Consider the following 25,013-nt stretch of genomic DNA (forward strand, 5'->3'; position numbering starts at 1 on the left):
GGTGGAGAAGCCCAACAACACGAGATGCCTATCCATGGGGAGATCCACACCATCGCCGGGGGTTTCTCAGGTGGTGGATGCACCGCATCGCAGAGGAAAAAGTACGCGCGATCGGTGATGTCAGTGGACATGTTTGAAGATCACTCGCCGGAAGTGGACATCACGTTCACAAAGCAGGATCTTCGGGACGTTGTGCCTCATGACAACGATCCCATTGTTATTTCGTTGATCACGGCGGGAAGGAAGGTCCACAGAGTTCTGGTGGACCAAGGAAGCTCGAAAGACGTGATGTTCTGGCCGACTTTCACGCAGCAAGAATTGCCCCTTGACCAGCTAAGGCCCTATGGAGGATGCTTGTATGGGTTCGCTGGCGACCAGGTGGAGGTCAGGGGGTACATCGAGCTGAGAACCACATTTACAGATGAGGCTGGGTCGAGGACGGAGAAAATCAAGTACCTCATCGTAAACGCCCCCTCAGCATATAACATCCTGTTGGGAAGGCCCACTCTTAACAGGATAGGTGCCATTCCGTCGACTCGGCACATGAAGGTGAAGCTGCCGTCGATGGAAGGGGTGGTGATCACGATAAAGTCTGATCAGAAAGAAGCGAAAAGGTGCTATGAGAATAGCCTGAAAAACAAAAGATCAGTGAGCTATGTAACAACCACCCCACCTCCCGGCGTGAAGCCCAGACCGCCGGTATCAGAGGAGGCCGCCGGAAGGGATGTAGAGATGATAGACGCTGAGCTGGGGGAGAGGAATGCTGGCTTGGAGGAGGAAGAGGCGCGGAATCGCCCCGAGGAAGCAAGAGAACTGGGAATCGCCAAGGCGGTGATCGCCAGAGAATCCAGGCCCAAACCTGTCGAGCAGTGGCTCGAAAAGGAGATCGGAGGGAAAGTTTTCAAGCTCGGAAGATCTCTGGAGGTCGATCTCCAGGACCAGATCGCCAAGGTGATTGAGCGGCATCTGGACGCGTTTGCTTGGTCCGCTTCGGACATGCCCGGGATCGATCCCGACTTCTTGTGCCATCACCTGGCGATGGACAACATGGTGAGACCGGTACAACAAAGGAGAAGGAAATTCAACGAGGAGAGGAGGCAGGCGATCAGGGACGAAACCCAGAAACTCCTCGCTGCAGGCCACATTAGGGAAGTCCAGTACCTCGAATGGTTGGCGAATGTCGTACTGGTAAAGAAGAGTAACGGGAAATGGCGCATGTGCGTCGATTTCACCGATCTGAATAAAGCTTGTCCAAAGGATTCGTATCCTTTACCAAGCATTGATGCCCTGGTTGATAGTGCTGCAGGGTGCAAGCTGCTGAGTTTCCTGGATGCCTTCTCGGGCTATAATCAGATCAAGATGCATCCCATGGACGAAGAGAAAACAGCCTTCATGACGGAGAGGTCGTGCTACTGCTATAAGGTGATGTCGTTTGGGCTGAAGAACGCGGGGGCCATGTACCAGAGGTTGATGGATCGAGTACTTGCACCAATGCTGGGAAGGAACGTGCAAGCCTACGTCGATGACATGGTCGTGACCTCGCAGGAAAAGAGCAAGCACGTTGCAGACTTGGAAGAATTGTTCACGACGATCGCCAAGTTCAAGTTAAAGCTCAACCCGGAGAAATGCATTTTCGGCGTGGAGGCTGGAAAATTTTTGGGTTTTCTCTTGACTGAAAGAGGAATAGAAGCCAACCCGGACAAGTGTGCCGCCATCTTGGCGATGAGAAGCCCGGCTACGGTGAAAGAAGTCCAGCAGCTGACAGTTCGGATGGCAGCCCTATCTCGCTTCGTGTCAGCTAGCGGAGAAAAGGGGCATCCCTATTTTCAGTGTATGCGGCGTAATAACAAGTTCGCTTGGACGAAAGAGTGCGAGGAAGCTTTCGTCAAGCTGAAGGAGTATCTGGCGAGCCCGCCGGTTCTGTGCAAACCGCTGGCGGGAATCCCTCTCAGGTTGTACTTCGCTGTGACTGAAAGGGCGGTGAGTGCGGTGCTCGCCCAGGATCAAGATCAGGCTCAGAAGCCTATTTATTTCGTGAGCAAGGTGTTGCAGGGCCCAGAAACGAGATATCAGGCCCTGGAGAAGGCTGCGCTGGCTGTGGTGTTTTCGGCGAGGAGGTTGCGCCACTACTTCCACAGTTTCACAATACTGGTGATGACTGACCTGCCCATCCAAAAGGTCTTGAAGAAACCTGATGTTGCGGGAAGAATGGTGAAGTGGGCAGTGGAGTTGTCAGAATTTGACATTAAATATGAGCCCCGAGGCCCGATCAAGGGGCAAATCTTTGCAGATTTTGTAGTCGAGCTCTCATCAGAGGCGACGCGGGTTGAAGGAGATGATTTCCGTTGGGTACTCTCGGTGGATGGATCGTCGAACCAGCAGGGTAGCGGTGCTGGAGTCATATTGGAAGGACCCAACGGCGTGCTGATCGAACAATCGTTGAGATTCGCCTTCAAAGCCAGCAACAATCAAGCAGAGTATGAGGCGCTGATCGCCGGGATTCTGCTGGCCAAGGAGATGGGAGCTAGGGTGTTGATGGCTAAGAGTGACTTGCTGCTAGTTACAGGGCAAGTAACAGGCGAGTTCCAGGCTAAAGATCCACAAATGGCGGCTTACTTGGCGTATGTGCAGGAATTGAAGAGTTCCTTTGCCTCTTTTGAAGTGGTACATGTGCCCCGAGAACAGAATGCCCGAGCTGACTTGCTTGCTAAGCTCGCCAGTTCAGGCAAGGGGGGTAGGCAGAGGACGGTGATTCAAGAAACTTTGAAGACGCCGAGGGCATTTGTAGCAGATCACCTGGTCCTTCAGATAAGCAAGTCGACGGAGAAAGCAGCGAGAAGCCATAAGTCTTTGACGCAGGAAACTCTGAGATCGCCGAGAATCAGAGCATGCCGAGGGGAGAAGGTGGACGTGATGCAGGTCTGCACCACCCATGAGCCAGACACTTGGATAACACAGTACAAGCGGTGCTTGGCGGATGGCCTCCTCCCGCTGGATCCAATAGAAGCTAGGAAGGTAAAGAAAAATTCCAGCAAGTATACATTGATTGATGGCGATCTGTACAGGTTTGGGTTCACTCACCCACTCCTGGAATGTATACACGGCGAGAAGTGCACGAGAATTATGGCAGAGCTCCACGAAGGAATATGTGGAAGTCACGTCGGGGGTCGAGCTCTGGCCGCGAGGACTCTCCGTGCAGGCTACTATTGCCCATCCATGAGAGAAGATTGCAAGAAGTATGCCCAATGCTGTAAACAGTGCCAGCAGCACGCCGATTGGCATAAGGCACCTCCCGAGGAGTTGAAGTCGATCTATAGCCCTTGGACGTTTCATACTTGGGGAATCGACATCCTGGGACCTTTCCCACTGGCGATCAGGCAGATGAAGTACTTGGTGGTGGCGATTGAGTATTTCACCAAGTGGATCGAAGCAGAACCAGTGGCCCAGATCACCGCACACAAGATCGAAGGCTTTGTATGGAAGAACATCGTGTGCCGGTTTGGAGTGCCTAAGCGCCTGGTGTCAGATAATGGGACGCAGTTTGCAAGCCACCTGTTGAAGAAGCTTTGTGAAGGGGTTGGAATTCAACAAGTGTTTGCATCCGTCGAGCACCCTCAGACGAATGGCCAGGTGGAATCAGCTAATCGGGTGTTGTTGAGAGGTTTGAAGAGAAGGCTTGAGAAAGCCAAGGGAAGTTGGGCTGAGGAGGTGCCCCGTATAGTCTGGGCGTACCACACCACCGAGCAGTCAGGAACCCATGAGACCCCGTTTAGCTTGGTCTATGGGTGCGACGCCATGATTCCAGTGGAGATCCAGGAGAGCTCGCCGAGATTCCAGAACTTTGTAGAGGAAGACTCGAATGAAGAGAGAAGGCTGAACCTGGATCTGCTGGATGAAGTCAGGGAAGAGGCGAGGCTCAAGGCTGAGGCGGTAAAGAGGAGGATCGAGCGAAGGTACAACTCTAAGGTGATGCCAAGGCAGTTTAGAGAAGGCGATCTGGTGATGAGGAAGGCCCACCAGTACGAGATGGAGAATAAACTATCACCCAAGTGGACTGGACCGTTCAGAATAACCGAGGCGCTCGGGAACGGGGCCTACCGCCTGGAGACGCTGGAAGGAGGAGCGATCCCTCGTACCTGGAACGCCACACACCTGAAGTTGTACTATATTTAAGAGCTTTGTAAGTAAAGACAAACACAAATGTTATATTACAATGTCTCTGTTAAAACAGTTTCAAGGGGGCACTCTTTTTTCCCTAAGGAGGGTTTTTAATGAGGCCACCCAATAAAAGAAGAATTTTCGAAGTATAAGGTGTTTTCAGATTGCATGTGTGCTATTTTCGAAAGTTTTGAAGAAAGACCTTGTCATTTGTACATGATTTAAGGCAAGAAAAGATATATCACGTGCTTTCTAAAAGATTTTAAGTCCTCATCGTTTTTCGGCGATTGGAGGCACCAGTTAAGTTTTAAAGTCCTCGTCGTCTTTCGGCGATCGGAGGCACCAGATGAAAGACCTCAACGCCCTCGCGCGTTTTGAGGCAAGTTAAAGACCTCCTCGCCGTCGAGCGAGTGCAGGCGAGAAAGAGAAAAAGTCCTCCGTGTTTTTGGGAGCGAGAAGATGTAACTCCTGGGGCAATGTAGAGGCAAGTTAAAGACCTCCTCGCCGTCGAGCGAGTGCAGGCGAGAAAGAGAAAAAGTCCTCCGTGTTTCTGGGAGCGAGAAGATGTAACTCCTGGGGCAATGTAGAGGCAAGTTAAAGACCTCCTCGCCGTCGAGCGAGTGCAGGCGAGAGAAAGAAAAGGCCCTCAGTGCATCCAGGGGGGAGGAGATGTACGCCCTGGGCAAGTTGAGGCACCACATAAAGTCCTTATCGCCGTTGTGCGAGCTAAGGCCAGTTAAAGACCTCCTCGCCGTCGAGCGAGTGCAGGCGAGAGAAAGGAAAGGTCCTCAGTGCATCCAGGGGGGAGGAGATGTACACCCTGGGCAAGTTGAGGCACCAGATAATGTCCTTCTCGCCGTCGAGCGAGTTAAGGCCATTTAAAGTCCTTCTCGCCGATAAGCGAGTTCAGGCGAGTTAGAAGACCTTCTCGCTTACGTGCGAGCGTAGGCAAGATAAAATCCTTCTCGTCGCGAACGAGTTCAGGTATGGCGGAGAGGGTGGAAGAAGCTTGAAAGGTGGCTAAGGTAGGTTCGAAGAGAACGCCTAGCCAGCCGGTCTTTTGCTTTGAAGTTCAGGAGGGCAAAGGAAGATTCCAAAGGGCGCTTCTACCCCAGATAAAGAAACGATTGCCAAAGCATGAGGCTAGAAAAAACTGATGTCACCAAGGGGTCTTGGCGATCGGGAAAAGTTCAAACGATGGCGAGAAGGTTGAAAGACTTGTTTGATAAAGCAGGTCGAGTGGGACGTTGTTCGAGCCAATGATTAAGTTACAGCTCGTGGCTTGAAGGGTATTCTTGATATGAGGTTAGTTGCCTTAAGAGTACAAGTTGTTTAAAGTGATTTTTGCTTAAGTTTGAAGAGGCGTTTACGTCAAAGGTCGCGTTTGCAAAATCACTAAGTTGAATCCGACAAAGTTAAACATACAAAGAAGGCTAAAGCGCTTAAAGGGGTCAGGGGAGAAAATATCCAAGTTTTGTGATTAAAATAAGCATTTGTTCAAAACACATATGCAAGAGTTTTTACAGGTAAATACAAGTGAATTTATAAAGTAGCAGATGGGGTGGAGCTGGTTGAGCCTTCGGCGGGAACGACCTTTCCATCCACTACTTCGTTGTTTAACGACACCATGCTGAGGTCGAGATCAGGGAATAGGCATGCGAATTGCTCCCGAGCGGCTTCAAATCCAGCAGTCAGAATTTGAGCAGAATTTAGCTTAAGTTCTTCAAACTGCCCTTGAAGTTCTTCAACCTGTTTCTTGAGCTCCTTGTTCTGCTGCTCCAGCTCTTCGACCTGTTTTCGAAGTTGTTCGTTGGTCTCTTGAGCATGGAGAAGGTCGTCAGCAACCTTCTTGGATTCTGTTTGAGCTTGGGTCAACTCGGCAGCCATCTTCCCAATGTTGAGCTCGGTCAAGAGTTCCCTCTCGAATCGGGTGAGGGGAAATCTGAGCTTGACCTTCTTGAAGAAAGTTGTGTAAACAAAGCAAAAGGGCCCGTCGGCACTTACTTTGTCATCAGCGCATACTGGCAGAGCGGCGGGGCAAGGCAGCACCATCATCCTCTCATCGTGATCCTTGTGAAACGATTGATAGGCCTCGTCCCCCTTTGTCAAACGCAGAACTGCTCCCGCAGTGTTCATCGACGAGGTCTCCTTCAGAAGGGTTGGGGTGGCCCAAGGATATAGTGTTTTGAAGTCTAGCAGAGGCACGGGGGCTCCTCCAGCGTTAGGTGGAGTCGCCTGGGCCAGAGCAGTTTGGGAAGATGCAGGCCTCTCAGCCTGCGAAGAGGAAGCGCCACGAACTTGGGTTGGATCGTGCGCTTGTGAAGAAGGGTTTCGTGCTGATGGAGGGGGGTTCGGGGTGATCTTTGTGCGAGTCATGACAGCAACTGCAAAGGAAGAAGAAAGAAAAAACGATCAGGGGATTACAGAGGCTGACTCGGTCATGGAAGGAAGGTGAAACGACGAACGAATGTGACCCACAGCGTATGCACCAGGCAGTTACAGGATGATGCAAATCGGTGAAAATGCAAGGAAACCCAGCAGGTGAAGGAAAGTAATTACCTTTCAATGATCAGGAAGACGAGGGAGGAAGATGGTGATCTGGAACGTTGAAGAGCGTCGAGAGTTGTCGCAGAGGAAAGTTAGAACGTTTGCAAGTGCGAAGGAAAGTGATGAAACAGTGGAACGTAATGGGTTTAAGGGTTTTCGAAATGGTTTTGGGAAGCGCTAACGGCAGATGAAGATAGCCGTTGATGAAAGCCACGTGTCGAAAGATGAGCGAAGGGTTTGGTGGAGCGTCAGAGCAGCAGAAAGTACTATCGCTTGGAATTCTGCGTCAGTGCCACGTAGACCGGTGTTAACAAAGGCTTTTTCAGTCTTTTCGCTAGACAAGTCTTCGCTTAAGACTGGGGGCTTGTGTACCGCCCTGGTGCTCGGCTATGATGACGTGACACCTTGCTACAGTGTAGGCGTGTTGACAAGGCGCCAGGTTGGCAGTTAAGAAGGAAGTCGGGAGGCACGTGTAGTCGCCGATTGTTAAGTTGGCGTGTTCCGATTTCCAGTTTACCAGAATAGGCGATCGCCAGGTTGAGGATGGAGTCGCCAGATGCAGACTCAGGCGACCAAGCAGTCGGAGATCGCCAGAACAAGCACATCGCCGAAGATGAAGGAGAAACAGATTATGAAGGCGGCCGGCGAGACCACAGGGAAGGTGTATGAAGGCCCTAACTCGCCAGTTTCAGTAGAGATCGCACTCCTAAGTTTGCTATGCACTGGGCAGTACCATGCATACGTAAGTTAGCCAAAATGAGACCAGAAGCGGCGCCAAGTCAGGGAGCCTCCAGATGATGGCACGTGTACAGTTGGATACGAGCCACGTGTCCAAGTCTGTAACTGCCAGGAGAGAGAAAATCACCAGGTATATAAGAGCTCTTAACAGACTTTCTGAGGTACGCACGTCCAGTTCATACACTTTACGCTGGCGAGTGACAGAGCTGTTGTGAGAGAGAGTTTTTGCACGGTTCTAGTTCTTAGTATTTGGTGATACCGTCACTGACTTGAGCGTCGGAGTGCGATCGGCCGCAGCGGCGCCGTGTCGTTTCTTTGCAGGTTCTTGAAGTAGATCCAGAGGAGGAACGAAGGTGATAAGCGGTGCGCACGTCGATCCTTTGACGAGGCATTCTCCAGCGCTCCGGTCAACGGGCAGGATCACCAGCCATTCAGGGTACTGGACTTCCCTGATGTGGCCTGCAGCGAGGAGCTTTTGGGTTTCGTCTCTAATCGCCTGCCTCCTCTCCCCGTTGAACTTTCTTCTCCTCTGCCGCACTGGTCTCACCAAGTTGTCCATCGCCAAATGATGGCACAAGAAGTCGGGATCGATCCCGGGTATGTCCGAAGCGGACCATGCAAAAGCATCCAGATGCCGCTCTATCACCTTGGCGATCTGGTCCTGGAGCTCGACCTCCAGAGATCTTCCCAGCTTGAAAATCTTTCCCCCGATCTCTCTCTCGAGCCACTGCTCGACGGGTTTTGGCCTGGTTTCTCTGGCGATCATCGCCCTGGCGATTCCCAGTTCCCTCGCTTCCTCAGGGCGATTTCTTGCCTCTTCTTCCTCAAGACCGACGTTCCCCTCCCCCAGCTCAGCATCCACCATCACCACGTCTCTTCCGGCGGTCTCTTCTATTACCGTCGATCTGGGCTTCACACCGGGAGGCGGGGTGGTTGTCACGTAACTCACCGACCTCTTGTTTTTCAGGCTATTCTCATAGCACTTCTTCGCTTCCTTTTGGTCGGATTTGATGGTGATCACCACCCCTTCCATAGACGGCAACTTCACCTTCATGTGCCGGGTCGACGGTATAGCGCCTATTCTGTTCAGCGTGGGTCTTCCCAGCACAATGTTGTATGCTGAAGGAGCGTTTACGACAAGGTATTTGATTTTCTCCGTTCTCGAACCCGCCTCATCTGTAAACGTAGTCCTCAACTCAATGTACCCCCTGACCTCCACCTGGTCACCAGCGAAACCATACAAACAGCCTCCATAGGGCCTCAGCTGGTCAAGGGGTAGCTCCAACTGCGTGAAAGTCGGCCAGAACATCACGTCTGCCGAGCTTCCTTGGTCCACCAGAACCTTGTGGACCTTTCTTCCTGCTGTGATTAACGAGATGACTATGGGATCGTTGTCATGAGGCACGACGTCCCGAAGATCTTGCTTGGTGAACGTAATGTCCACATCCGGCGAGTGGTCTTCAAACATATCCACCGTCATCACAGACCTCGCGTACTTCTTCCTCTGTGATGCGGTGCATCCACCACCCGAAAATCCCCCTGCAATGGTGTGGATTTCCCCGTGTGTAGGCATCTCGTGCTGCTGAGCCTCTCCACCTGCTGGTTGGGAGCTCGACGCGCCCCCCGCCCTTCTATCCAGCAAATAGTCATTTAGGAACCCGCTCTTAACCAGATCGTCGAGCTGGTATCCTAAAGCCAAGCACGAATCCACGGTGTGGCCAAAGCCCTGGTGAAACTCACACCAGGCGTCTGGCTTTGGTCCCAGCACCTTGTCGCCCACCTTCTCGGGCGCTTTCAACCTAGCTGATATATTGGGAATGGCGATCAGGTCCGCCAATCCCATGACAAACTTGTGCTTAGGTGGGCGATTGTACTCCCGTCGTGCTGGTTGAGGGCGCCCTTGGCCCCTGCCCTTGTTCTTCCTTGGATCATAAGGATGGCGAGTCCTCTGATCCCTCCTGGCCGCCGCTGTCTCCAGCACCCTCTGTGGCTGGATCCTGGTCTGGGCACGTGGCCTGGCGGGAGCCACGCTTCCCCTCTTCTCAGCGACTTCACTCTCATCGGCGATGTGTGCCACCGCAAGTCGCCTGACCTCAGCAAACGTGGCAGGGTGAGCCCTGATCAATGCTTCGCAGAATGGTCCCGGCAGGACGCCCTTCTTAAATGCGTAGACCAGCATTTCTTCATCTTTGGCCGGCGATCTGACCATCTGCGCCCCAAAACGATTCAGGTAGTCCCTGAGGGACTCTCCCTGATACTGCCTTATGTCGAACAAGTCATAAGACACCCTGGGCGGTGCCTTGTTCACGATGTACTGCTCGACGAAAATTTTCGAAAACTGTTGGAAGTTGGTTATGTGACCTGTAGGCAGGCTCACAAACCATTCCAGCGCCGTTCCCTGGAGTGTGCTTACAAACATCTTGCAGTACACGGCGTCTGATCCTCCTGACAGCATCATCTGCGTATGGAGCGTGGTGAAATGAGCCTCAGGATCCTCCACGCCGGTAAAAACAGCCTTAACCGGTACCACACTCGCAGGGATAGGCGTGTCGGTAATCGCCTGAGCGAAAGGCATAGGAAAAACACGAGGCGGCGTTGACGACGCGACCTCTTCAGCGACTGGGCGCCCTCGCTGCTCCTGAAGAGCTTGACGCAGCTCTTCAGTCACTTTGCTAAGCTCATCATTCCTGGCCCGAGAGGTGACCAGGTCCTCATGCATTCTCGCCTGCTCTATACGCGAGGCTTCCACATTCGCCTGCAACGAACGCATAATCTCCACCATCTACGCCATAGTCATGGCGCTGGCGCCTTCAGCAGCAACGGGCGCAACTGGACTTGAACGGTTGCTTCTCATTTTTCTCATGAAACTTGACGAATCACAGAGTGCAATGAACAACACTTCCTTCAGCAACGATCGATTCAGCGATCAATCGGTCAGAACTTCGCGACACTTCGCAAGAAACCTCAAGAACACAGCAAACTCTCCACAGAAACCTGCGACTCCACCAGAAACCACCGCTTCTTCCACGAAAAACAAAACGAGCCAAAGAACTCAGATCTCACCGAACAAAACTCGCGCAAGCAGCAGAAAACTTCACCTCACCGAACAAAACCCAAACGAACGGTGGAAAGCGCGAAACTATCGAACAAAACCTAGACGAACAGCGAACAATGGTTGCACCAGCACACAAGCACACAGAAAACTGCAAAAACCTCCAAGAACTCACGCTGTGGATGGGAACAGGTTTTACACGGCCCCACGGTGGGCGCCTGATGATCCTGCCTGTTGACCAAAACGCTGGAGTTATGCCTCGTCAAACTTGGATCGAGGTGTGCGCCGCGTCAACCTCCCTCCTTCGCCGCGATCCACCTCAAGAACCTGCAAAAGAACAGAACGGCGTCGCTGCGGCCGATCGCACTCCAACGCCCAAGTCAGTGACTGAACCACCAAATACTAAGAGTAACACTCAAGAACTCTCAAGGAACCGTGAACCAGTTCTCTCTCAGTATACTCAAGAACTCGCAAGCGTAAAGAAGACAATCTGAACGTGCGTACCTCAGAAGTTCGTTGGGAAACCCTTATATACCTGGACACTTTCTCTCTCCTGGCAGTTACACATCTGGACACGTGGCTCGCATCCAGCTGTACACGTGCCATCATCTGGAGCCTCCTTGACTTGGGCGCTGCTTCTGACTCTCCTTTGGCTAAGTTACTTATGCATGATACTACTCAGTGCATAGCTGTCCTGGAGTGCGATCTCTACTGGATTTGGCGAGATAGGGTGCCTTCGTACACACCTTCCCTGTGGTCTCGCCGGCCACCTTCATGATCTGCACCACCTGTTCCACCGTGTATGCTCAAGCAAGCTGTCCCCCGACCTCATCCTCTGGCCAGCTGGGAAATGTCTGTCTGCCTTCATCTCCGACGATGTCCTTGTTTCGGCGATCTCTAATCACTTGGTCGCCTGGGTTTACATCTGGCGACTTCATCTTTAACCCGGTGACCGCCGGTTCTGGTATGCTGGAGATCGGAGCACGCCAACTTAATAACTGGCGACTACACGAGCCCCCCGACTTCCTTCCCTTCTGCCAACAAGGCGTCCCATCAACACGCCTATGCAGTAGCTTGATGCCACGTCATCACTCCCGACTACCAGGACGGTACAGCAGCTTACCAGCGTTACTTGGCCGACGGAGTACTCCCACTAGATCCCGCAAAAGCCCGGAAAGTGAAGAAATATTCAAGTAAGTACACCCTAATCGATGGAAAGTTATTCAGTCACGGGTTCACCCACCCCATACTGGTATGTGTGGATGGTGACCAGTGCACATGCATCATGGCAGAACTACACGAAGGAATATGTGGTAGCCACATCCGCAACCGATCTCTCTTGTCGAAAGCCCTCCGTGCAGGTTATTACTGGCCAACCATGAGGGAAGACTGCACGAGATACGCCCAACGATGCAAGCAATGCCAATAACATGCTGATTGACACAACGCACCCCCTAGAAGAGTTGAGATCAATATACAGCCCGTGGCCATTCCATACGTGGGGAATCGATATCTTGGGGCCTTTCCCCTTGGCAGTAAGGCAGATGAAGTACCTTGTGGTTGCCATAGAGTACTTCACGAAGTGGATTGAGGCGGAACTAGTAGCACATATCACGACCCACAAAGTTCAACACTTTGTGTGGAAGAATATAGTGTGCCGATTCGGGATCCCAAAGAGGTTAGTATTTGATAATGGTACCCAGTTCGCAAGCCAGCAGTTGGGTAAGTTATGCGTAGAGTTGGGAATAAAGCAAGTGTTTGCATCGGTAGAACACCCCAGACAAATGAACAGGTCGAGTCAGCCAACCGAGTTCTGCTTAGAGGTATGAAAAGAAGATTGGACAGAGCCAAGGGGACCTAGGCAGAAGAAGTTCCTAGAATTGTCTGGGCCTATCACACCACCCCTCAGTCCACCACCAAGGAAACGCCATTTAATTTGGTATACGGTTTGGACGTTATGATCCCGATACAAATCCAGGAGAACTCACCGCGATTCCAGAACTTCGTAGTCGAAGAATCGAACGAAGAGAGAAAGGTGAACTTGGATCTACTGGACGAAGTGAGGGAAGAAGCAAAGATCGAAGCCGAAGCTTTGAAAATGAGGGTGCAGTACAAATATAACTCCAAGTTGAGACCTCGACAATTCCAGGTCACCGACCTGGTAATAAGGAAGGCTCACCCGTACCAGTTGGAAAACAAGTTATCCCCAAAGTTCAGCCTCTGTAGTAGAAAAAGCCACACAAGCTTGCTTCTTACTATGCCAAGAGATGAGGCTTGATCCAAGAAGATGACAAGTGCCACTTGTGCTTTTTCTGTCTAGCTTACACCCTGCAAAATCAGAATTTGAATAACCAATTAAGTGTATAGGAGAGTGAGAAGGATACCATAGATCAACATTGGTTGTTCCTTTGAGATATTTAAGAATCATTTTTGCAACTTTGAAGTGAGATTCCTTTGGATTTGCTTGATATCTTGCACAAAGACATACAACAAACATGATATCCGGTCTACTTGCTGTGAGATAGAGTAAATAACCAATTAAACCTCTGTATTTTGTTTGATCTACCCCTTTTCCAGCAGCATCTGCATCCATATAACAGCTTGAAGGCATAGGTGTGCTTGCTTCCTTGCAACTTTCCATTTCAAACTTCTTGAGGATTTCTTTGCAATATTTTGATTGGCATAGAAAAATTCCATCCGTTGTTTGTTTGACCTGCAATCCAAGAAAGAAAGAAAGTTCCCCCATCATAGACATTTCAAACTCACCTTGCATAGCTGCCACAAATTCTTCACACAAACTGTCTTGTGTAGCACCAAAGATGATGTCATCAACATAGATTTGCACAAGGATAATTTTAGAATTTGACTTCTTGATGAAGAGAGTTTTGTCAATCATTCCTCTTTCATAACCATGTGACAAAAGGAAATTGCTAAGCCTCTTATACCACTGCCTTGGAGCTTGCTTAAGCCCACACAATGCCTTTTTCAACTTAAAGACATTATTAGGATGTTGATGATCTTCAAAACCCGGTGGTTGCTCAACATACACTTCTTCATTGATGAAGCCATTGATAAAAGCACTCTTCACATCCATTTGAAATAGTTTGAATCCACTCATACAAGCAAAAGCCAGCAGCAACCTCACAACTTCCAATCTTACAACAGGGGCAAAGGTTTCTCCATAGTCAATCCCTTCCTCTTGATTGTAGCCTTTGGCAACTACCCTTGCCTTGTTCCTTGTAATTACTACAGCCTCATCAAGCTTGTTTCTAAAAACCCATTTAGATCCAATGATGTTCATCTCAGCTGTTTTAGGAACCAAAAACCATACATCATTCCTAGCAAACTGATTCAGCTCTTCATGCATAGCTTCCACCCATTTTTCATCTTTGAGAGCTTCTTCAGTAGACTTTGGTTCAACTTGAGAGACAAAAGCAGTGTGCCTGCAGAAGTTTGAGATAGAGCTATGTGTAGAAACACCCTCCTTTATCTGCCCAATGATGTTCTCCACTTACAGATCTCTTGGTATTCTCCACTCTTTAGGTAACTCACTCTGCTGCAGAATTTCAATCGGTTGTTTCGATGAATCAACCGGTTGTTTTTCTGCACAACAGTCCAACTTCTCTAGATTGATGTTCTCCTCATCCTCTTATATGTTGTTCTTTGAGACTTGAATGCTTTTGTGATCAACTTCATCAAAGACTACATGAACAAATTCTTCTACAGTCATGAGCCTCCCATTGTAGATCCTATATGCATGACTATTCAGGGAATAGCCAATAAAGATTCCAAGATCAGTTTTTTCATCAAACTTTCCTAGGTTTTCCTTTCCATTATTTAGAACAAAGCAGCTGCAACCAAACACTCTTAGGTGACTGATGTTTGGTTTCCTTCCATTGAAGAGTTCATAGGGAGTTTTCTTCAAGATTGGCCTTATTAGCATGGTTCACTTGGGTAAGGAGGATTCACTTAGCATGGTTCTTGCTAGTTCTTCAAGAGATCTGTTCTTTCTTTCCACTACACCATTTTGTTAAGGGGTCCTTGGTGCAGAGAAGTTGTGTAGGATCCCTATCTTCTCACAGAATTTGCTGAATTTCTCATTTTGAAATTCCCCTCCATGATCACTCCTTATAGAACCAATGTTGTTGTTTTTTGTGTTTTGCAACCTTCTAGCAAGCTTTTTGAAGGCAGAGAAGGCATCACTCTTTGATTCTAAGAGGAGAGTCCATGTGTACCTAGAGAAATCATCAACAATAACAAGAGCATAATAGTTGTCACCAAGACTCATGGTTCTTGAAGGTCCAAACAAATCCATATGGAGGAGCTCAAGGGGTTTTAAAGATGAAACAACATTTTTAATTTTGAAAGAATTTTTAACTTGTTTCCCCTTTTGACAAGCTTCACATATGTGGTTATTCTCAAACTTAAGCTTGGGCAACCCAATCACAAGATCTTTTAAGATTAATTTGTTTAAGTGATTCATGTGAATGTGAGCAATTCTTCTATGCCATAACCAAGATTGATCATGCTTACAAAGAAGACAACCTATAGAATAAGGAGAAGAAATATCCAAGAGATAGACATTGTTGATTCTCTTACCAATCAACATTACCTCTTTTGAGTTAGGAAGACAGATTTCACAAGAGTTTTTCTTGAAGATTACTTGATAGCCTTTGTCACATAGTTGGCTAATGCTGAGCAAGTTGTGCTTTAGTCCCTCTACATACAAGACATCATGAATGATCAAGATACTCTTATCTCCTATAGAGCCTCTTCCAAGAATTCTTCCTTTGTTGTTATCTCCATATGTTACATGGCCTTCTTATTTGAAGGTGATGCTCATAAACTTTGATTTATCTCCTGTCACATGTTTTGAGCAGCCACTGTCCAGATACCAGTGCTGCATGCTTTCCACAAAATTTCCCTACAAAGTGAAATTTCAAGTACAAAGATTTGGTCCCCTTTTAAATGTGGGTCCTTTTAATTTATATTCATCACTGGAAACTCCAGAAGCTTTAGGAATCCATTTCATAATGCATTTAGGAACATAATATTTCCTAATTTTACAGAATCTGACAGAATGAGCTCTTTTCATGCAGTAGAAACATGTAACAACCGGTTGTTTCGACAGAACAATCGGTTGTTTTTCTGACAGTTTCGAAAATGACTTTGAAAACTTGTCTTGCTTGTTCTGTGGATTAAAACCTAATCCAGCTTTTCCAAAAACACAATTTTAAGATGCCAAGACATTCTCAAAGTTGGATTTACCCTTTGAAAGCTTATCCACAGTCTTTACAAGATAATGAACTTTCTTTTCAAGATTTCCACAATTTTCACAAATAAGAGTGCCACACTTGCAAGAAGAGTTTTTGTAAAGATCTCAAGGTTTGCAAAATCTGTTTTTGAATTTTCTAATTATTCTTCCAGTGATTTGACTCTGTTTTCAAGCCAGTTGTTCATTGCCTTCAACCGGTTGTTCAAGAGAGCCAATCGGTTAGCTTCTTCATGTGTTTCTTGAAAAGCTTGAAGCAATTGACTGTAATTTTCAGCATTTGAAGAATTAGAGGAACTTACACTGCTTGAATCATCTTCCTTTTTGGCCATGAAGCATAGATTGAGACCTTTTTTATTCTGTCTCCTTTTTCTTCTTGTCTTTGATTTCTTTATTTCAGTGGTTCTCTCATGAGTTGCTTTGAATGTATCCCACATCTTCTTAGCAAATTCACACTTCGATATCCTGAAAATTCTTTAAAATCCAAAGCAGATGTTATTATATTTTTGGCACAACAATCAAACTTGGCCTTTTCACTTTCTTCATTAGTCCATTGCGACCAAGATTTTTTAATAAAAGATCCGTTCTTTTTAATCTTTGGAATGAAAGGGTCATTTACAATTGCATCCCAAATCCCTTGATCAATGGATTCAACAAAGATTTTCATTCTAGCCTACCAATACTTATAATTCAAACCACAGAACAAAGGTGGTTTGTTAATTGAAGCACCTTCCTCAAAAGATAGTTTTCCAGCCATTTAAAAAGATTTTAGGATCAAACTTGAGTATTTTTCAAGTACCAAGCTCTGATACCAATTGTTAGAATGTATGGCCTTAAACGAGGGGGGGGGGGGGTGAATTGTTTAAAGGGGGTTTTCACAAACTTTTTAAGCTAGAATGAAATTCTTTGCAAGAAACCAGATTAGGAATTTAGTTAGCCAAGAAACAAAGCACAAAACAGTAAAGTACCAGAAAAACAATCGGTTGTTTATACCAGAAAAACAAGAACAACTGAATTTAAATGAGTTTAAGGGAAGAAAGAGATACACAAACAGTTTATACAGGTTCACTCTTAAACCAAGAGCTACATCCAGTCCCCAGAATCCACTGGGCAATCCACTAAGCAATCAATTACAGATTATACACAAAACTACCAAAGAAGTGACCTTGATCCCCTCAAGAAACACACTTCCTTTGGCTCAGCATACACCAAGAATGTTGATCTTTACAACCTCAAGAGCACACAACCCTTCTTGGCTTTACAACACCAGAATTTACAAAGTATTCAGAAAGAATTACACTTGTTACAGAATGAACTGAAATCAATACAGATGTAATCCTATTCCACTCTCTCTTGAGAAAACCAAAGCTGAATAGTGAAATATTAAATCTTGAAAGCAATCTCTGAAAAACTCAAATATGTTTTTCTCTTTTCTTGTTTGTTATAAAACATTAACAAACTATTTATAGCTTTCAAATTTTGGTCAAAGCATTTAAAACAGGAGCGCATTCAGTTTGAAAAACATTTAAAGCACACTCAACTAACAAAACAAATTCTGTTAGGATTTTCAAACAAACAATCGATTGATTGCACGAAACAATCGATTGTTTTGGTTTGACAGCAAGTCAACCAACCAAAACAGTTTTCAACCTTTTCAAAAACACCTAAGAGTAAAACAATCGGTTGTTTCGACAAAACAATAGGTTGTTTTTCACTTAGTTTGAAAAACACTTTAAACTTAAAAGATTTGAAAACACTTTAGCTTTAGATTCAACAAAGAGTGGATTGCACAGATAAACTACCCAGATCCTACTCTAAAACACAGCATCAACTTCAAGCAACTTCAACCTTCCATCAAACACTAGGATTTGGATTCTTCAAAGCTTTTGATCACACTTGATTCAACATCAAGTAGCGGCAACCTTTGTTGAACAAGATGTTTTGATGTCTCCAAATCCAAGAGGAAAGCTTGAAGAGCTTGTTGTTGGGTGTGTGTGTGTTGTCTAGTTGTTTGAAACTTGTTAATTCACTCCTTAAGTTGATCCAAGTTCATTTGAATCTTTAACCTTTTGAAAAGATGTGTTTTCTAAAAAGCTGTAAAAATTCAACAGGTTGTTTTACCTTAGCTGTTTTTGAAAAACTTGGTTGACTTTGCTATCAAACCAAAACAATCAATTGTTTTGACAAAACAATCGATTGTTTTCCTGCAAACCTTAACAGAATTCTGTTAAGCGGTTTTAATATGTTTTAAATGATCCTAACTAACTTGGCTCCTTTATTAAATGTTTTTGACCACTTGGTGGGTCTATATAAAGGTGGTTTTACGCTCCTAATCTTGAAGTAACAGAAAGAGTTTATCAAAACAGTTTTTCCAAGATTTGAAAGAGCTTTGGATCATTCTTAAGTGTGTGGAATAGGATTGGGTTGTAATTCTGAACTTTAAGCTTTGTAATACCTAGGTGTATTCTATTCACTTCTTCCTTGATTACTGTATTTTTGTAGTTGTGTTGCCAAGGAATGTTGTGTGTTCTTGAGGTGTTCAAGATCAACATTCTTGGTGTGGTTTGCCAAAGGTAGTGTGTTTCTTGAGGGGTTCAAGGTCACTACTTTGGTGTGTGGTGTTTGTAATCTGGTTTTGATTGCATAGTGGAATACCCAGTGGTTTCTGGGGACTGGATGTAGCTCTTGGTGTAAGAGTGAACCAGTATAAATTGCTTGTGTGCTTATCTCTTTCCCTTATTTCACATATATCTGTTTTAAGCTGTTTTTATTAACTGCTGACAAAAACAACCGATTGTTTCGACAAAACAACCGATTGTTTTTCTGATATCATCTTAAAACAATTTTGGGTATTTGTTTCCTTGATTCTTTTCTCTGTAATTCAGCATTGATTTTCATTATACCTTCAAAGTTTGCGAAAATCCCTCTTAAACAATTCACCTCCCTCTCGTTTAAGGCCATATGTTCTAACAACCTTCACTCATCTTGGAGTTTGTTCACGTTCCAAATGGCGTGTACCTTTTCCCTTGCTTCAACCACATAAGTTTTCCTATCATTCATATTCTACTTCCATTTCATTTCCTAAACATGTTGAGTTCTTATGTTCTTCATTCCAATCAGTTCATATGTTGTTTTTTATCATTCTATTCGGTTTAATTGTGTTGTTTGTTGTTTTCAATTGGTTTAATTGTTCTTGATTTGTGTTCTTGATTCCATATCCTAATTGTCATCCATTCATTACCTATAATTGTGTTTTTCTTTTGGTCTTTGGAAATGAACCTTCACATCTACTTAACATTTGTTAAGTTAATGTCCAGTGGTGATTTTCCTTAGACTTCTCACCTTAAATTGCTTAAGAATTACCGATCCTAATTCTAAAAAGTGTCACCTAATGAATCAACCTAAAATCAACTCACATTGGACGATCTCTCTCATCGAATACTGTTCGAGCAGGGTATTACTGGCCAACCATAAGGAAAGACTGCACGAAGTATGCACAACGGTGCAAGCAATGCCAACAACATGTTGATTGGCATCATGCACCCCTAGAGGAGTTGTTGTCGGTCCACAGCCCATGGCCTTTCCAAACATGGGGAATTGATATCATGGGCCCTTTCCCACTAGCAGTTCGTCAGATGAAGTGATGGAAGAGGGCCAAGCACAACCTCAAATAAAAAGACAAGAGCCAAGACATGAGCATCCAAAGCCAAACCAAGAGCGCCTAGGCCAAAGGGAGGAGCGTCTAGGCCAAAGGAAGGAGCATCTAAGCCAAGCGAATCCATGAAGATTTGAATATGCTACATGAAGGCCCATTAAGGGTAGCTTGGTATTAGTTGTGGTGTAAATAGCATAAACTTGATTCCATGAGACTTGACCTAGATTTGCTAAAGATTTGGTCACATTCTAGAAGGATTCTCCACATGGCCGGCCATGTGCTCCATGTGATGTAATTTGCATTTCATTTTGATTAGCATTAGGGTTGCATTATGGTCCTCCTTAGCCTATAAAAGGAGGAGCCAACACCTTGTATTTTCAAGACTATTTTGAGTAATGAAATGTTGCCCAAGTGCCATTCAAATTACTCCCTTGCCAAATTCTCTCTAGAATTAGGTTTTTAGTCTTCAATCTTCACCCTCAAATGGAGATGGCCGAACCACTCCAACCATCACTACTCCTCATGCACCTTCAAGGCACCCACACTTCGTAGGAAGGCCTTGTTCCACTCTCCTCCACCAAGCTTCCGCACCCATCATCATCAAAATCAAAAGAAGAGCTCATAGGAATGCCATCATTTGGTATCATGAGCTATGGTTCTTCAAAGATGAGTATCTCTTTGCAATTTTCTTTTTGAGTTCTTCTTATTTCCAAGGTGTTCATCTTGTGTTCATATTGTCTTGCTGTTTTTATGTTTTTAATATGATTTGAATGCTTCTCTATTCATTTCAATCGGTAGTTTTTGTTCAAATTGTGCTTGAACATCTTATTTCAATTTTGTGTAGGATTCTTGATACATTGTGTTGCTGTTTTTGATTTTTTAGGTTGCTTGAGTCTTGATTGAAATTTTATTCGGTTCATATTAATATGTTTGAATCATTTTATTTTCTGAATCTATAAGTTTTGTCAAGTCTTGTGTTTCCATATTTGTCATCAAATCCTAGTAGTACTTTTCTTGGTTTATTTTGTTTCTTGTTTTTGGTATAAATGCTTGATCTGAAATCTGCTGTGTTTTTTTTCCTTTGGTGCTTTTTATTTTTTAGTTGAAGTTCATATTTGTGTGTTAGATCCACACAAATTCCTTACACTAATTCCTTTGTGTTTCTTTTGGTATATCATTCTGTTTTTATTTCCAGATTTACAGAATCCTCTGTTTTCCACCATTTCTGTTTTGGCTGATTTTGCTTATGAAAATTGTACCGCCCAGGTAGTCGGAAGTGATGACGTGGCAGCAAGCGATAATATAGGCGTGTTAAACGGAACACCTGGCTGACAGAAGGGAAGGAAGTCGGGGAGCTCGCGTAGTCGCCAATCGTTAAGTTGGCGTGCTCCGATCTTTAGCATATCTAAACCGGCGGTCACCAGGCTCGTGTTGTAGTCGCCGTATGCGAGATCGGGCGACCAAGTGATCAGAGATCGCCGAGAGGAGGACATCACCGAAAGATCAGGAGAGCTTGTTCAAGGCTTTCAAGGGGCACGAGTACGAAGGATGGGGATATCAGATGATCATTCCCTAGCCAGAGGTTGAGGCCAGGGAACAGCTTACCAGAACATACACGATGAAGCAAGTGAAGCAGATCATGATGGCGGTCGGCGAGACCACAGAGAAGGTGTGCATGGTGACACCCCGTACTCGCCGCCCAGAAGAGATCGCGCTCCAAGGCAACTATACACCGAGTTACTCCTTGCATGGGTAACTTAGTCAAACAGCCTGAAGAGTAAGAAGTGACGCTCAAGCAGAGGACGCTCCAGATGGTGACACGTGTATAGCTGGATGCGAGCCACGTGTTCAGATGTGTAACCGTCAGGAGAGAGAAAGTGCACAGGTATATAAGAGATTCTAACGAACTTCTGAGGTACGTGCGTTTAGAACACTTCTTTACGCTTGGAGAATACTTGAGTGACTGAGAGAGTTTTTGCACGGTTCCTTGAGTTCTTAGTTTTCTCTCTTAGAGTTTTGGTGGTTCCGTCAGTGACTTGAGCGTCGGAGAGCGATCGGCCGCAGCGGCGCCACTCTATCTTTTGCAGGTTCTTGAGGTGAATCGAGGTGTGAAGGACGGAAGCTAGCGTGGTGCAAAGCCGATCCAGAGGAAGAACACCTTTGACGAGGCGAGGCTCTTGCGTTCTGGTCAACCGGCAGGATCATCAGGCGGCCACCGTGGGGCCGTGTAAAACCTATCCCCATCCACAGCGTGAGTTCTTGAAGTTTTTGTAGTTTCTGTGTGGTTGTGTGCTGGTGCAACCATTTTCCACCGTTTGTTCGAGTTTTTGTTCGGTGAATTCAAGTTTTCCACCGTTCGTTTGAGTTTTGTTCGGTGATTGCGAGTTTTCTACCGTTCGTTTGGGTTTTAATCGGTAGTTTGAAGTTTTCCACCGTTCGTTTGGGCTTTCGATCGGTCTTCTTGAAGTTTCTTGCTGTTTGCGCGGTTTCCAATCGGTTGGTTCGAAGTTTTACCGTTCGTTCGCGTTTCTGTTTGGTGAATCGGGAGTTTTGCTGGAGAAGTGGTAGGTTCGTGGTGCGATTGCAAGTTTCTGTGAAGGTTTCGACGTCCGAATCTATCGGCGTGCTGTTGTGGTTGCGTTTTTGGAAGTTCTTGCGAGTTTGGGAGTTTCCGACCGATTGATTGCTGGATCGATCGTTGGAGTTTGGTTTGCTGAGCTTTCATGAGAAAGATGAGAAGCAACCGTTCAAGTCCCGTTGTTCCAGTTGCTGCAGAAGGCGCCATGACCATGGCGCAGATGATGGAGATCATGCGTGCGCTGCAGGCGAATGTGGAGGCCTCGCGCATAGAGCAAGCGAAGATGCACGAGGACCTGGTCGCCTCTCAGGCCAGGAATGAAGAGCTCAGCAAAGTGACTGAGGAGTTGCCTCAAGCTCTTCAGGAGTAGAGGGGACGCCCAGTTGCTGAAGAGGTCGCGCCGTCGTCGCCACCTCGCATTTTCCCTATGCCGTTTGCTCAGGCGATCACAGACACGCCTATCCCTGCGAGCGTGGTACCTGTGAAGGCTTCTTTCACCGGCGTGGAGGACCCTGAGGCACACCTCACTACGTTCCACACGCAGATGATACTGTCAGGAGGCTCGGATGCTGTATACTGCAAGATGTTTGTGAGCACGCTCCAGGGAACAGCGCTGGAATGGTTTGTGAGTTTGCCTACAGACCACATAACCAATTTCCAACAGTTTTCGAAGCTTTTCGTCAAGCAGTACATTGTGAACAAGGCGCCACCTAGGGTGTCTTATGACCTGTTCGACATAAGGCAGTACCAGGGAGAGTCCCTCAGGGACTACTTGAATCGTTTCGGAGCACAGATGGTCCGCTCGCCTGCTAAAGACGAGGAGATGCTGGTATACGCCTTCAAAAAGGGCGTGCTGCCGGGACCTTTCTGTGAGGCGTTGATTAGGGCTCACCCCGCCACGTTTGCTGAGGTTAGGCGACTTGCGGTGGCCCACATCGCCGATGAGAGTGAGGTCGCCGAGAAGAGAGGAAGCGTGGCCCTGCTAGGACACGTGCCCAGACTAGAATCCAGCCGCAGAGGGTGCTGGAGACGATGGCAGCCAAGAAGGATCAAAGGACTCGCCATCCTTATGATCCGAGGAGGAACAAGGGAAGGGGCCCAGGGCGCCCCAGGGAGTACAATCGCCCACCAAAGCACAAGTTTGTCATGGGGTTGGCGGATCTGATCGCCATTCCCAACATAGCAGCCAGGCTTAAGGCACCTGAGAAGGTGGGCGACAAGGTGTTGGGACCAAAACCAGACGCCTGGTGTGAGTGCCACCAGAGTTTTGGTCACACCGTTGATTCGTGTTTGGCCCTGGGTACCAGCTTGACGACCTGGTCAAGAGCGGTTTCTTGAATGATTACCTGCTGGATAGGAGGACGGGAGGTGCGTTGAGCTCCCAGCCGGCGAGTGGCGAGATTTGGCAGCACGAGATGCCCACTCATGGCGAGATCCACACCATCGCTGGAGGATTCTCGGGTGGTGGATGCACTGCGTCACAGAGGAAGAAATACGCAAGGTCTGTGATGACAGTGGATATGTTCGAGGATCACTCGCCAGATGTGGACATCACGTTCACAAAAGAAGATCTCAGGGACGTTGTGCCTCACGACAATGATCCCATAGTTATCTCGCTCGTCACAGCGGGAAGGAAGGTCCACCGGGTGCTAGTGGACCAAGGAAGCTCGGCGGATGTAATGTTCTGGCCGACTTTCACACAACTGCAACTGCCCCTTGACCAGCTGAGACCCTATGGAGGGTGCTTGTATGGGTTTGCTGGCGATCAGGTGGAGGTCAGGGGGTACATCGAGTTAAGAACGACGTTCACGAATGAGGTGGCCTCGAGGACGGAGAAAATCAAGTACCTCGTTGTGAACGCCCCCTCAGCATATAACATTCTGTTGGGGAGACCAACCCTCAACAGAATAGGAGCTGTGCCCTCAACCAGGCACATGAAGGTTAAGTTACAATCGATGGAGGGGGTGGTGATCACCATAAAATCTGACTAGAAGGAGGCGAAGAAATGCTATGAGAATAGCCTCAAGAATAGGAGGTCAGTAAGTTACATCACCACGACACCGCCTCCTGGTGTGAAGCCCAAATCAACAGAATGGCGAGTTGTTGATGCGGCGATGGAGGTGGCCGCCGGAGGCGATGTCACCATGCTGGATGCTGAGGTTGAGGGAGAGAGCAGGGGACGGAAGGAAGAGGCGAGGAACCGCCCAGAGGAAGCGAGGGAATTGGGAATCACCAGGGCGATGATCGCCAGGAAAGCCAGACCCAAACCCGTCGAGGAGTGGCTCGAAAGGGAGATCGGGGGAAAGGTCTTCAAGTTGGGAAGATCTTTGGAGGCTGAGCTCCAAGACCAGATCGCCAAGGTGATCGAACGGCATCTGGATGCTTTTGCATGGTCTGCTTCAGACATGCCGGGAATTGACCCCGACTTCTTGTGTCACCATTTGGCAATGGACACACAAGTCAGACCAATGCGGTAGAGAAGAAGGAAATTTAACAAGGAGAGGAGGCAGGTGATCAGGGATGAAACACAGAAGCTCCTCGCCGCAGGCCATATCAGGGAAGTCCAGTACCCTGAGTGGTTGGCCAATGTCGTACTGGTGAAGAAAAGCAATGGGAAGTGGCGCATGTGCGTCGACTTCACTGACCTGAACAAGGCTTGCCCAACAGATTCGTACCCTTTGCCAAGCATAGATTCCCTGGTCGATAGTGCAGCAGGGTGCAAGTTGCTGAGCTTTCTGGACGCCTTCTCGGAATATAATAGATAAAGATGCATCCTATGGATGAAGAGAAAACTGCCTTCATGACTGAGAGGTCGTGCTACTGTTACAAGGTGATGCCCTTTGGGCTGAAGAATGCGGGGGCCACGTACCAAAGATTGATGGATAAGGTACTTGCACCAATGCTGGGAAGGAATGTGCAAGCATACGTGGATGATATGGTCGTCACCTCGCCGGAAAAGAGCAAGCACGTTGCGGACCTGGAGGAGTTGTTCACCACAATCGCCAAGTTCAGA

Source organism: Phaseolus vulgaris, chromosome 5 (assembly GCF_051622355.1).
Source record: "Phaseolus vulgaris cultivar YP4 chromosome 5, ASM5162235v1, whole genome shotgun sequence".
In the NCBI taxonomy this organism is placed as follows: Eukaryota; Viridiplantae; Streptophyta; class Magnoliopsida; order Fabales; family Fabaceae; genus Phaseolus; species Phaseolus vulgaris.